This window comes from Bos grunniens, chromosome 14 (genome assembly GCF_055505025.1).
Source record: "Bos grunniens cultivar Pamir isolate PY7600 chromosome 14, Bosgru_T2T1.0, whole genome shotgun sequence".
Taxonomy (NCBI): Eukaryota; Metazoa; Chordata; class Mammalia; order Artiodactyla; family Bovidae; genus Bos; species Bos grunniens.
The window spans coordinates 41741490-41756749 of record NC_141178.1 but is presented as its reverse complement, the minus strand read 5'-3'; the positions used below and the strand labels follow the sequence as shown (position 1 = coordinate 41756749).

At 32.2% G+C, this 15260-nt stretch overlaps 1 long non-coding RNA gene across 3 annotated transcripts in view; it reads left to right on the top strand.

The window, feature by feature from the left end:
• Nucleotides 1–1863: 1863 nt before the first annotated feature.
• The window catches only part of LOC147359326 (uncharacterized), a 90136-nt gene continuing 76739 nt past the window's right edge, over nucleotides 1864–15260 (top strand). For all 3 annotated transcript variants that reach the window (XR_015140247.1, XR_015140246.1, XR_015140248.1), the window contains exons 1-2: nucleotides 1864–2174; nucleotides 11832–11930. This is a non-coding gene — a long non-coding RNA (uncharacterized LOC147359326). The remainder of the gene's footprint in view (nucleotides 2175–11831; nucleotides 11931–15260) is intronic.

The following is a 15260-nucleotide window of genomic DNA, read 5'->3' as shown; positions in this document are numbered from 1 at the left end:
AAGTAGGTTCTTCAAACAAGAAACTTCCTGAAACAATGTTATATCTACAATATTTTGTACATAGCTTGATTGCTCAATATCATGGCCATCAACCTCTCAATTTCAATATCAGAAAATTCTCCTTAAAATTATCTAAAAAGTTTTGGTGCAGTTTTTTTTTTTTTTTTTGATAAGAGATATGTATATTGTAAAAGGTGAAAAAGCGTATAAAATGAAATATCATACTTTATTTATGGAACTACATGTACAATGTTAAAAATCTATCACTATAAAAATACTGATTATTTTCACTTGATAACTTGTTTATAGTTTTTTATTGGTCAAGATCAAGGAAAGCTAAAGTATATTTATACATATTTTAAGCTTGATGGATTTTTTTAAAATTGTGAAATCAAGCTTGTAAGTTCTTTATTGGATTTTTTTCCCCATGCTTTAACATATGTTGAAATTATTAAACATTTAGCTCATTTGTTCAGAGAGATTTCAAGGTATTTGAAATTTAATAAAGATGAGCTCTGGGTGATGCATTCTTCCTTGTTAAATATTTAGCTGTTTGTGTTAGCTCTGTGGTTTCCTGAGGCACAAATTTAAACTGTTAATATAGAGCAGGTTTAAGCTATAAAAATAGTAGATGCCATAATTTCTTCTGTGGTAAACTGGTCATTTTGAATATTTGCAAGAAAACAAAGCAAATGTGTGTATATATTTATTAAAATATAAGCACACAGTGGTTTATATATAATCTAGAATCTTAAAAAAATCTATAAATGAGAAACCAAGAATCAGATATTCTTAGATCTAATTTATAAAGGAGACATCATTCAACTTCAAAGATGAGTGATAAATGCAGAATATTTATATGAGTTTCTTCTTTATGAGGTTGACTGTAAAAGATACCTCTGATGTAAGACTGTAATACCGTGGTTTCCAACTTTATTGAAGCTTAAAATAAACACCATTTTTGGACATAACATGAGAATCATTAAAAGGGAAGATGCTCTTTTTATAAAAATCTGATCTTTTCTATTTCCATTTCTATTTTTATTGATTTGGAGATACTAAAAAGCATTTCTTTTTTCTTCTTCAGTTGGACTGCAAGACTGAAATTACTAATTTTCGTAAAATATCATGATCTTTAATGCAATGGATTATAAATCCAGTTATATTTAAGAATACTTCTAAAAAGATACTTTTAAAATAAAGCAAATAAATAAATCTAAACATATGATTAAAAATAAAATTTAAAACCTGGTAACATTTGCAATTGATGATATGTATTTAAGCCAGTTGAAAAGAAAAAAAAACAGATAAACATTTTTATAAAGGGGGGATAGTCAAATAAAATATGCAGATATATATCTCTAAGAATACAGTCAACAAAGAACAAAGGAAAAATGTCTTTGTCTTAAATCACTTATTTTTTGAGAGCTTGAAGCATACCGCCTGTCTGCTTTGGTCTAATGAAAGAGTGCCATCTATTGGATGACCTTGAAAAAGTGTTTAAATTTCATAAATATTATACATGAAAATAAATCAGTGGAGAGTCATCATTTTGGCAAAATTTATAATGTGTCCGTCTTTGTCTATGTGAATATATATACATATACCCAAGGCCTATGCTAAAGAAAGAACAAGAGTACTATACATTAATGTTATTTTATAATACACTTACATTGTAGCAAAGGTCTTACAAATTATCTTGGGGAGTTGTCTGATGAAGACATTTAAGTTTTTCATTCAAATGTTTTATAAATTCAAGATTACTGACAAGCATCTTGTATTTCTTCATACATACCTTTGTTTACTTGTGCTTAAAATAAAGGAATCTGAAAATGTGAATACATGAATTTGTATTTGGACAAGAAGGATCTGTTTAAATCTTTCTCAAAGTTGCATTGCATAAAATTTAAACCAAAAACAAAAGAAAAAAAAAAACAGATTAGCTTGGTTTTTTAAAAGGCAATGTTCTTGTTTTATCTTTCAGCCCAAGAACTTGCCAGTCAAGATGAAAAACTTCTTCTAATGGAATCCAGCTTTAAGGCTACTCAAGAGCAGCTAACTGAGCAAATAGCAGAAACAGTTCGCCAAGAACAGAACAGTAGAAAACCCCAGGCAGAGCCGAAGACAGTGACAGAAGGGATTATTGCTTCTGAAGAAGAAAAAAATGATTACAAGTGAGTTGTTTTTCAGTTTTTCAGAAAGTTTTACTTTAGAAAGTGAAATCAAGTCAGTCCTTTTGACTTCAGTTGCTAAATGTTTAATTCTCTCTGCTTGCAAAAGGTTATGTGTAAATATTCTAGCTTGTTCAATATATTGTTCTTTCCAAAATAGATAAACTTTCAGTCTGCAACATTTCTTAACTGAAATGGCACATGTTGAAAACGGTAACTGTCTTATTCCAGATTCTGAATAATGATGTGGCAGTCAACTTTCTTGTTAACTATCAAGAAATGTTGAAGGTAGGATTCAAGGGAAAGAGTACACTGTGTTTCTGTAACACCTATCTGCCAATGGCATTCTCATCTTTCTCCTTTCAGAGTCCAAAGGTTACATATGGCTCTTGTTGCTTTTCTTTTTTGTTAAAGTAGCAGCTCTAAGCAAGACACTATTAAATTGGGAGACATTGAGAGTGGAAAATTTTTGATCAGACCATTGAGGCATGGAAGAAACTCTGAAAAGTAATAAAGACTTATGTTGTTCTGAAACATTCATGAAAACTGTCCTTAGTGAAGCCTCTAGTATTTAATTTCTGTTTTTATTATCTAAATCTTAATGCAATTACTTTATATCTCTGCAATGTTTTCAGATTTTATCATCGGCAATTCAAATAAATATTAGTTTCTTTTTTATTTTGGTGTTCTGATAATTAAGTATTCTATCATCTTTGTGTTTTTTTTTCCTGTATTCATTCTCTTAGTCTGTTTTCAAAAAACAAATTGAAAGTAGCATAGCTCAGATGAACTTCTCTGTCTCTCTCTTTCTGTTTGTAAAGAATTGAACTTTACTCGCTGAACTTGCTTGAATCGAGTAATTGCAGTTAGATGAAGCATTCACACCTGAAGTTTTTTCCCCTGTCACTCATACCTTTGAACAAAGTCCTACAGCCAGAAGTAAATTTGGCCTATTTTATTTGATCTTAACTGCTCTTTGGAAGTCAAATTCTAAACTTATACTCCTTAATGCATATCTTGATATACCTATCAAAAGGATTTCAAAATAATATATATAGTAAACATTTCTTTCTTGATTTGTAGTGTATAGTGCACATAAAATATAAAAACACATTTTTTGAAATTTATTCATGAGCAATTTATTTATGTTTTAATTCAATGATTTAATATTACAAGGCACCAAAACAATTATAAAATCTAGGATAACATTTTGTGTGCTTCCAAATAAAATCAAATCCTATAATAAACCCTGTTTGCCATTCATGTACCTTTAATCAGATGCCAGGACACACACAACAACAAAAAAAGACACATTTAACAAATATTAAAAGGTAGAAATTGGTACCAAGAATTAAAAGCATATAGGGCAAAGTTTGTTTGGGAATGCATATATTGTTATATGTTATTAACTATTGTTAATAGTTATGTACTATTGTTATAAATATCATGGTGTCTTAAAAAAGCAAAATTATATTAGGGGATAATATGCCTAAGATATGTTTATAAAATAAGAAATATATAAAAATGGTTGTGAACTCATATAAAACTAATGATAGTATTTGATGTTAGCATATTGCTATTAAAATAATGCCAACATTTTTTCTACAGTTAAATAGTACCATAAAGGCACATTATTTAGAATGCCCACAAAAACATAATTTTTGATCTGAAAACTGACATGCAGTAATCTGCTTTCAATCTTGAATTTTATAAGTAAATAGACTATACAGTGATTCATCTAGTTAAAATATAATGAAAAATCAAACTTAAGTTCTATATGTTTGATCTATATTTATCTACTTTAATTTCTAACATAGATTCATCATGAAATTAAGTATGATATTCTCTCTTAATGTGAAACTGCTGGCAAGGTATACAGATATCATCTAAGAGAGTATTTAAAATTGTAACTGCATGATTTCAAATCTAACTATTTGAAATGGTTTTTAGCAATTAAATATCTTAAAAATCATAAAATTAGAAATATTATTAAGACATAAGAAAATGTTATTAAAGTTTAAAGGGATTGATAAATGATCATAATCAAAACAGTGATTTCTTAGGAGGAACACATTTATCTTTCTTTTCAAATAGAGCTTCAACATAGATTGTCACAGGATATGAGTACATGTTAGATATATGTGTCTATATGTTTTCCAATGTACATGGAAAAATACACTATTGTTTAAATGTCAAATAAAAATCAAAACCTTTTTGGCTTAGCAAACAAAATATTCTGTTTATTAGTTTTGATTTTTTTTTTCCCACTCAATCGACAGGTGGCATGAATTGATCAAATTTACCAATTGATTTGGTTTGGGGCAGTGCCAGACACCATAGGTTTCGCCAGTCAGAAGAAAGAAAGACCATGTTAGGTGTCATAAGGCATGCAAGTATTATAGTTAGTTCCCTTAACCTGTCATCCCTTTATCTGGAAAACTCTTTGAATTTTGACTAGCAGATACAGGAACAAAATGTGTGGAGGGTAAATTTAAGGTCTTGAGTAGCTTCTAGAGTTTATAATCAATGTAGAATCTTTCTGCAGAGAGCAGATAATCTCACTTAGAACAAAACATTCTGGGATTTTTATTTAGAAAAACAGCAACTCATTTTTGAAATTATAATTTTTTATTTTAGAAAAAACTGAATACCTCAAACATGATTTTTTAAAATGTGTTGGGATAAGTCATAAAAACAACTAGAATGTGTATTTTAAGGGATCTGCTACAATTTGAAACATTTGTCAGTCAGGGTCCTATATGTATCTCTCTAACAGAGATAATGTATTCAAGTGACTGTATGATAAGTTATCCTAAAGGTATTTCTTTCATTCATTTATTTTGGGAAACATTCAGAGTTAACCAGGTTGCTATATCACCTACATCTATTATTAGAGTAAGTCATTTCTTAACTAAATGTAAAACAGTTAAAAAAGAAATGTGCACAGAACTTGGCAATCAAAAGGAAGATGTTTTTAACATTAAAAGGTAACTCGTAAGTTATTTTCCATAGAGCTGAAGTTTTAAAGAACACATAGGATTTAGATTTTATTTTTCCCCTTCTCTTTTTGAAATAAATGTAGAGAACACACACCATATACTCAGTATAAGACTGTTACACTTGAAAGATTTGTTCTGAATGTCCAGTGGGAACCTGGAAATCGTAATAATTTGTAGTATCGATTGAGTGAAGCTATGCAGCTGGGGCCTCCAGTGAATAGACAGGAATAGACATTTTATTGATTAACTTTTACAGTCATATTTTCAAGACTCCACTGCAACATAATTTTCACTTCCCAGCTTTGTGTTGCTGCATCATGAAACTTGGATTCTTCTCTCTTAACATTTACCCACTTGAGGAAAAAAGTATGAAAGTATGGACATGTCTTGCCAGGGCTGTGATCTACAGAGATGCAAAACTTTCTGGAAAAATGATTTATCTCAAGTGCTATTCCACTACAAACAGTAGAAAGGAAGTAACTGGTTGTAACAGTTTTTAGAAATACCATGATGACAACTACTTAGAATTAAAATTCTTATTTTCCTCATTTTTTTCGTATTCGGGAATCTTAATTTTCCTAGCCTAACTCCATACATGTAACTATTAAAATGAAATATCTTGTGATGGCTTTGCTTTCATTCACATGTACTTTACGTCTCATTTAATGTAAGCCACAGAAAAAAAATTATTGTAATAATAGGCTAGAATTTAGTCTAAAATGAAAGCTGTTACATACTAAATCATTTTGGCCAATAATTCCAAAGTATGAATATGTGAGTATAGGCCTATTGGACATATGTGCTATTTCTCTAGTCCTATGAGAGTTTTTAAAATTATTTGAACAGTAAAAGATTGTATTTGCACGGGTGAAAATATTGCAATATTTTCTTCTGTATATAGTCATATATTTATTTACCTCAGGTTCTTTTCTGCTTGCATATTTGGCCTCTGAAATTGCAGATTTTATACTCTCATTTACATACATGGAAATATTTCACTGCAATTTTATGTAAGAGTTGATGACAGAGATTTAGACATTAGATTGGATTTTAAAATGAGATTAAGAAAGATGACATCAATTTCTTTTTTTAACTCATATCTGCATTTCTTTTATTTATGACTTTGAAAAATCTAATGTAAGTATAAATTGATCCAAAGACAAAATTCAGGAGCTTCATGTGACCACCCAGAGTCATGAAATATAACTAAATTAGACCAAAAATTTAGCACAAGCTTTAATAGTTATGCAAGATAATTCGTATTCCTTAATGTTTGTGTCTCACATAGTTAATTTTAGGAATTTTATCTTTATTAAAATTCATGAATTATTAATATGGGATTTTGGTTATGAAATTCATAATTTGAGTTGAGAGGCATTTTAAGGTTCTAATTTACTTCTATTTCAATCCAAAGAAATGAGTAAAATCTCCTATCTTAATAGTGAGAGTGTGAAACAAAATTTTTTCTCATACTGAATATTCCTTTTTTTTGATATTCAGCAAGCTTATGGCTTTTTTCCTATTGAATTTCAGAAATACAAATATTGAGAATTTGCTTTGATTTTTCTTACAGGGAGTATTAATTTATCCTGTTAAAAGTCTTATAAACACTTTTATGTGCAATATATATATATATATATGTATATATATATAGACTGTGCTGGTTGAAGCTTCACAGTTATCACAATTAATATAGCACATTAATGTGTGTCTAGATTTTTCAGTTACTCATATATATATACAAAGCTGTGTTTTTTCTTCTAATAGAATAGATCTTCATTTATAATGCAATGATATTTGAATAAAATATCTATGGCTAATTCTTTCCTACTTCACATTGAAAGAATGGACAGAATAACATATAAAGAATACAAGTTATTTTATAATATACATGGATCTTGAAAGACTCTTACCTCTGTAATCAACTAGGTGTTTTAAAATTATTTACCAAAATAAGGAATGCAATTAAGATGGATCTAGTAATAAACATAAAATACGAAAAGTCTGAATTGAGATTGATTTCAGCATAATCCTGTAGAGGAATCCCCACTTATTGATCAATTTTAAAGCCCATGCATAGCACTTAGAAAGATAAAGTAAGCAAGGTCAGATAATCAAAGCATTTAAATAGTAAAAACAGCAACTGCCACTGTAGACTGCTAAAATAAATCCATAATACAAATTGCTTTAGCAAAAAGTGGATGAGCAGCTGATCTTCCTATTGAACTCTGATACTGTTCAGTGACCACACTGGGAAAAGGATTGGGAGAAATGCCTTAAAGATCAATATTGAGTGAGATGTAGCAGGGATTCATTTTGAACATGAAAGCATTACAGGTGTGAGAGTATAGTCATCTTCAGGAGAGATGCCATCAAGAGGAGATTGTTTAATACAGTTAAAAAATGCCATCTATGCCTGATGTTCCCAAACCACACTCACAGAAATGCTCTCTTAACTGTTTCAAGAAATTGAATGAAGTTTAAAACAGCTCTCAACTTGAAAGTGGAGTAGGTTGACTTTATACTAAAATAGTGGTACAACTACTTACCAAAGACCGTTAATATATCTCTATAAATAAAGTCTATGTAAACTTGTGTCACTAATACATATTTGAGATATCAAATAATTATATGATAGTGGTCTCCAGTCTTGTACAAAAGTATATAAATTAATCATAGAATAAGGGAAGGAAGAAATATTTTTTGGAATTTTGTGAAAATGTACTATTGTTGTGAGTTTCTTTTAAAACTTGCTGCAATTTGGGCAGTCTTATTTTTCATGAGTATTTAAATTCTATTGGCTAATTATATTCTTGACTGTAGAGAACAATTGGAATTTCCAGTATATAGATCTATGAGTGACAGAATTAAGTTTAACAAACTTAACTACTCTTCTTATTGGAGAAGGAAATGGCAACCCACTCCAGTGTTCTTGCCTGGAGAATCCCAGGGATGGGGGAGCCTGGTGGGCTGCCGTCTATGGGGTGGCACAGAGTCAGACACGACTGAAGCGACTTAGCAGCAGCAGCAACTACTCTTCTCATACAACTTGAATTTAACTTCTACACTTAATGAGACATTGTCATGGTTATAATGAAGTTTCATGGGAAACTAAATGCACTAGCATAAATACACACAGTGTTACTGCATTTTGGAATAAAGTGGTTCTTCAATAATGCAATTGAATTGCTTCTTACCTTTTCTTCAGGTTCCCATAGGTGTCATTCTTATGTCATTATCTGTTTTTATAGCTTCTGAATTCATCCACATGCTCATTACATGAATGGTATGTGTCTTGATCCGTTAAGTACACCAATAGGGTTTTCTGTACAGATATGTCTGTGGAATATCATCACAGTCTCCTAGTAGTCTGACTATAGTATTTAGAGCCTTATAATATTATTGACTGGTGATTTTACTTCATTTGCAAAAACATTTCAATACTGAACTTCTCAAGTAAATAATATAAAACATTGAATTATTTTAATGTCTTTTCATCTGGAATAGAGAAGAAAGAATCTAAATGATGAGTGGTTACAGACAGAATTTCAACATCAAAATGATTAGCATTTACACACTACTGAATATAAAATAATCAAGAATGACCTACTGTATAGCACAGAGAACTCTATTCAATATTCTATAATAACCTATATGGGGAAAAAATCTGAAAAAGAAAGGACATAAGTATATGTATAACTGAATCACATTGTTGTACACCTGAAACTAATAGAACATTTTAAGTCAACTATACTCCAATATAAAGTAAAAATTAAATTAAAAAACTAAAAATAAATTCTAATGTAAGTCAGAAGTATAAATAAATACTGTGATCAAATGTGGGAAAAAATAAGAAAAATGAAATATAAAAATCAGGCTGAGGCTTAAAAGTTGCATAACTTAGGCTTAGTTTTTCCCATTCCTTTCTTGCCATAATGAATGATTATTTACAACTATTGTAGTCTCCATGTTTGCTGTATGAATTGCTGATAGCAGCAATTTTAATGGTAAAACTATGGAACAATATTCATAGTTGTCAGAAAAAGGTCATTCTATTTGCATTCATTAGGAACCTGGAGGACTGTAGTGTGTGTTTCCTTTGGGATGTTGCAACTATTGATTTATATATAGCTGTAGGAAAAATTAATTAGGATTATATTTCACTTATTACTGCAGGCTGTGTAATAAGAAAGAAAACCATTTTTTTGGTTAGAAAGTTGAACTGAAAATCCTAACTGGAATCATTATTTCTTAAATCACAACTACTTTATCATAAGATTTTTCTTTTATAATCTGGTTAAAGGCTGAGTGCATTTATGGAAATTTAATTAGCACATTGAAAAATGAGTGTTTTAGTATATATCCTATAACAATAATTATAATTCAAATTAAGCCAAAGAGACATTTTTTCCTTGTTAATTGAAACTTTCCTTTCTTTAAGCAAAATCCATGTATACTTGTCTGAGTTTGCAAGCACTGAGACGTTATTGACAAAAGAAGTAAATCAAAAACCAGAGACCAAGATCAGGTGAATTCTCAAGGTTAAGAAACAGATTCCCAAATCTAAAGCTTTAGAAGTATAACAAATGAGAAAGAAGTCTTAATTTTTACATTTTCAGTCTAAACCTGCTTATAATTAAGTTCTCCTGTGGATTTAATGCATCAAATAAACATGATGTATTTATATTTGAGAATATGTTACATTGATAATATCCCGTTAGTGTGATAATATCAGATTTCAGATTATTTGGAAAATATATGTGTCTCCTTTCTGTGAACACCCTGCATACTCCAAGTGAAAAAAAAATTGAATTCAGTTTTCCACATTGTTTATACGTGACACATGTTTGAGATTAATCAAATTGTAGTCACTTCTAATTAACAGCAGAGAATAATTTCAAAATGGGACAAAACCAGATGACAAAAAATAGTTTGTGTGTGTTTAAGACATACTTTATGAATGGAAACACATGCTCGTTGTGATGTTTCTAACTTGAAATTTTTATTAACTCAGCTATCATCTTTTAGGTGCATCGCATTTTCAGAGAAACCCACTGCCTGGCCTCTGGTGGACACTTAGGCATAGAATCAGCATTTAGGGAAAAGCCAAATCAAAGAGAGGTAACTCGATGCCCCTATAAAAGCTAAAACTAAAGCACAGTATCAAAATCCTTTCATATTATTGGAAGTTCTGGGTTTTACAAAAGGGGCAGAGGTCAAAAGCAAAACAGTACAAATACAGGCTTCTTCTCTCTATTGTACAGATTAGACGTTGTTTAAAATTAATGACTAGGATTGAAAACACACTACTTCCCTCTCCAAAACTTTTAACATAGTTTTTCTTAGCTATGATCATACAGATCTGCTCCTTAATTCCTTAATGTACCTAGTAGAATGTAAATTGGTAAACATTTTGTGCCTCACTTCTTCATTTCAAATATTTGGGACCCCTTTGAGAGAAAGTACTTATCTTGAGTAATATAGAACTTTGTTTTTCCAGAGTAATAAGTAATATTTTCCACCATGACACATTTTGTATTCTGTTACAAAAATTATATGAGGTAATTATACCGAGATTCATTGCAGGTCTTTGGCTTTTGTAGTGAATCTAACATTTCCAGTTTGTTTTCAAGCTAATGCTATGTTGGACTAATAATGAGGTAACTAACTAAGAATTTTATAAAATCACGGAGGTCTAGGGCAAAATTTTTGAATTACTTTTTTAACTAAAACAAAATGATCAGAACTGTATTTCTTAGGAAAATTTATTGATCGAACTATATATTGGCTCACAGTTTATTGAAAAGCTAATGTTTTAAAGGCACTGTTTCTTTGGGTTGTGAGGAACACAAAAAACAGCTAAGGTAGGGTTTTTTACCCTGAAGGGGTGGGCTGCAGTCCATGGGTCTCAAAGAGTTGAACACGACTGACTGAATAACACACACACACATTCATAAGCTAATGAGGAGAAGACTCTTAAGAGTCCCTTGGACTGCAAGGAGATCTAACCAGTCCATTCTGAAGGAGATCAGCCCTGGGATTTCTTTGGAAGGAATGATGCTAAAGCTGAAACTCCAGTCCTTTGGCCATCTCACGTGAAGAGTTGACTCATTGGAAAAGACTCTGGTGCTGGGAGGGATTGGGGGCAAGAGGAGAAGGGGACAACAGAGGATGAGATGGCTGGATGGCATCACTGACTTGATGGACGTGAGTCTGAGTGAACTCTGGGAGTTGGTGATGGACAGGGAGGCCTGGCATGCTGTGATTCATGGGGTCACAATGAGTCGGACACAACTGAACGACTGAACTGAACTGACATGATAAAAAACATTCACAAACCTAGGTAATGCGTGATTTGTCCTTTATATTGAAAAGAAAATTATCATAGTATTGAAATAATTGTCTCAGAAGGGGTAATTAATTAAAGAGGCAATAATTGGCAACTATCTTTTCAAATTGTGTAAATATTTGATGGGATGTTTTGTTGTTGTTGTTTAGTCACTCAGTCATGTCCAATTCTTTGCGACTCCATGGACTGCAGCCCACCAGGCTCCTCTGTCCATGAGATATCTCAACCAAGAATACTGGAATGGGTCGCCATTTCCTTCTCCAGGGGATCTTCCTGACCTGGGGATTGAATCTGTGTCTCTTGCACTGGCAGGTGAATTCTTTACCGCTGAGCTGGATGAGATGTTTACATGGACAAAAAGATTGAGAAGCAAAAACACAATGAGAAAGTGTATTTTTGGCCTAGAAAATGGTAAGTGATTTTATTTTATAGAGAATAGTTGGATGTATAGAAAGGCAGATTGAAACCACATTGTAGATAGTCTCCATGACCCTTCTGGGAATTTATAATTTGCTTAGAAGTAATGGGGAGATTTTCAAGAGTTATAATAGTCAAGGGCATATAATCGCACTAATGTTAGAGAAGCAATGGGCTGAATCTCTCACCATTTTCTCTTAATATTTCAACTAGCGAATTCCTATTCATCCTTAAATATTGGTATCTAGGTCACCTCCTCCCTATGACTGCCTCTTCACTCATTCCAAACTGAATTATGTTAAATATTTCACATTCTCTATGGGACCTAATGCATACACTACTATAGTAAGCATATCCCTTATTTTACCTATTATTGTAATGGTAAGGCCCATTTACCCCAATGGCTAGCTCTGTGTTCATTGCTACCTTCCTGGACCATGATAGGCACTGCACTCTTTTAACTAATTTTTAGTAAACTAGTACTTAATGAAAGGAATGAACTTAGCTATGTGCCTGGTTCAATATATCATCCATCTCCTAGTAAAACATTCAGAATTGCTGTCCTGACTTCTAGCATGTATTGCAAATATCAAAAGAAGACTTGATTTTTTATCTAAGGGTAGTAACAATATTAGCCCTTGGCTGAGATATGGTCAAACGATTTATTCAAGCTTGAGAGAAATGGAATTGAAAAATGGAAGCTTTATTGACATAGATGAGAGTTGGTAAATTGCAACAAATTGACACAGAAATGTATAGTAAGCCAGAGGTACCTGCATTATTGCTTTAAATATTTGGTGATGCTGTGGTCTCTATGTGTGTGTTCCCTCAAATTCTCAAGTTTAAATACTAATCCAAAGAGTGGTGGTATTAATAAGTGAGATCTTTGGGTGATTATGTTATAGGGGTACAACCTTCATGAATAGAATTAGTGTTCTTATAAAAGAGCCCTGAGAAAGGTCCCTTGCCCCTTCTATCCTGTGAAGACATAAGAAAAAGGCAGTCATGTGTGAAGCGAGAAGCAGGCTTTCACAAAGCATGAAATCTGCCAGTGACTCCATCTCTGATTTCCTAGCCTCTAGAACTCTGAGAAATAAATTTCTGCCCTTTATAATCCATTGAGTTTATGGTGTTTGTTATAATAGCTCAAAGTCACTAAGACAGGTGGGGAGAAAGAAAAGAAAAGAGAGAAAAAGTAGAGTAGCTGATTAAAAGGAGTGAGGAAGGACTAAGTCCTCATGCAACATCGACTTGAATTTGACGATAGATGAAAGATAAAGAAAACATGGACAAGGAAGATACAAGACTGAAAGTGAGTCATTGATGGGGCAAGTATTCAGAACATAGAGTAGACATTTACGAAGTGTAAAGATAGACACTTACAAGGATATCTGTTACATCTGAGAGAAGATATGAGTGAATGATGGGTACAGATGGCAGGAAAATGAGAGTAGCTTTTGAAATAAAGTCATCTGACAGAATGAATATAGCAGGGGTTTAGAGGACTGTAAACAGGACTGTCAAAAATGACTCAAACCATTGAGAATTGAGTGGAAAATGAGAAGGCAGCATATACTAATGTGTATGTGCTGAAGGTAAATTAGACTCATAAGATATTGAGGGGCAAGGATTAACTGAGCTAAAGTGAATTTGAAAATACCAAATTAGCTTGTTCAACAATTATTTCCTTAGATCCAGCTTTGCCTGTAACACTGATCTTATGTTTAAACGGTGAACACAATAACAATCCTTGCCCTCAAAAAGGTTACATTCTAGAAGGGAGTCAGATAACAAAAAAAGAAAAAAAAAGTTCAATAAAATTATATAATGGGGACTGTATCTTTTTTGGGTTTTATAAATATCTCTTTTTTGATCTTTTTAAACTCTTATTGAAATACAGTTGTGTTAGTTTCTGGTGCACAGCAAAATGATTCAGTTATATATATATATTTTATAAATAAATATGTGTATATATACACTTTTTAAGATTCTTTTCCATATAGGTTATTACATAGTGTTGAGTATAGTTCCCTGCGCTATACAATAGGTCCTTATGTATAATTTTCTTTGTTATATTAAAAAAGACTTTGTTATTAGGGATGTGAAAGTGCTTGAATGGCATAGCATCCTCCAGTTCTGGGAATATTTTTTCCTCAGAAATCCATGTCTTTGGATTTTATGATTTGCATTCTTTCTGAAGACTAGAAAAGTGAATATTTTAATATTTCTTTATAATAAAAACCATGAAAACTTTATGACAATGATTGACATACCATTACAATACATACTCAAATCACATTTTCACTTTTATTTGGAAACATCTTGTATTTTTTTATTTTGATGCAACTCTAAAATCTAAATTTTTCTTCTTTTCGCCATCCTCTTTACTGTTGATCTCATGGATTCACTTACAGAGATGAATCTAAAGTGTAAGAACCTGTGGACTATAGCACAGAAGTATTAAGGATTCTCTCTCCCCTGTGCTTCTTCTGCTCCCAGTAAAGTTATTTTAATTTTCATGTTGGAATTATTCTATTTTTATCATTTTTGGCATTGAATCTCTACTCTCCTGGAAGCCTGAGCTGTCTTCTCCATCAGTTCAGTTCAGTCACTCAGTCACGTCCGACTCTTTGCGACCCCACGAATCGCAGCACGCCAGGCCTCCCTGTCCATCACCAACTCCTGGAGTTCACTCAGACTCACGTCCATTGAGTCAGTGATGCCATCCAGCCATCTCATCCTCTGTCGTCCCCTTCTCCTCCTGCCCCCAATTCCTCCCACCATCAGAGTCTTTTCCAATGAGTCAACTCTTCGCATGAGGTGGCCAAAGTACTGGAGTTTCAGCTTTAGCATCATTCCTTCCAAAGAACACCCAGGACTGATCTCTTTTAGAATGGACTGGTTGGATCTCCGGGCAGTCTTACTTTGCCAACAAAGGTCCATCTAGTCAAGGCTATGGTTTTTCCAGTGGTCACGTATGGATGTTGGAGTTGGACTGTGAAGAAAGCTGAGTGCCAAAGAATTGATGCTTTTGAACTGTGGTGTTGGAGAAGACTCTTGAGAGTCCCTTGGACCGCGAGGAGATCCAACCAGTCTTCTCCATAGTCCATATATAAAACACTTGATCAAAGATGGATTCAAACTAGTGGTGACTGCTCTTTGTCTGGATTATTCTTGATTTGGATTAAGACAACAGATAAACCAAGGCTGACTAAATATCTCAAGAGAGCACAGAGAATCTATTCATTAACCAATTAATTTAATATCAAATAATTTAATGTCAAAGAATGACAAATGATAAATATGGAACTTAGAAAGGGTTTA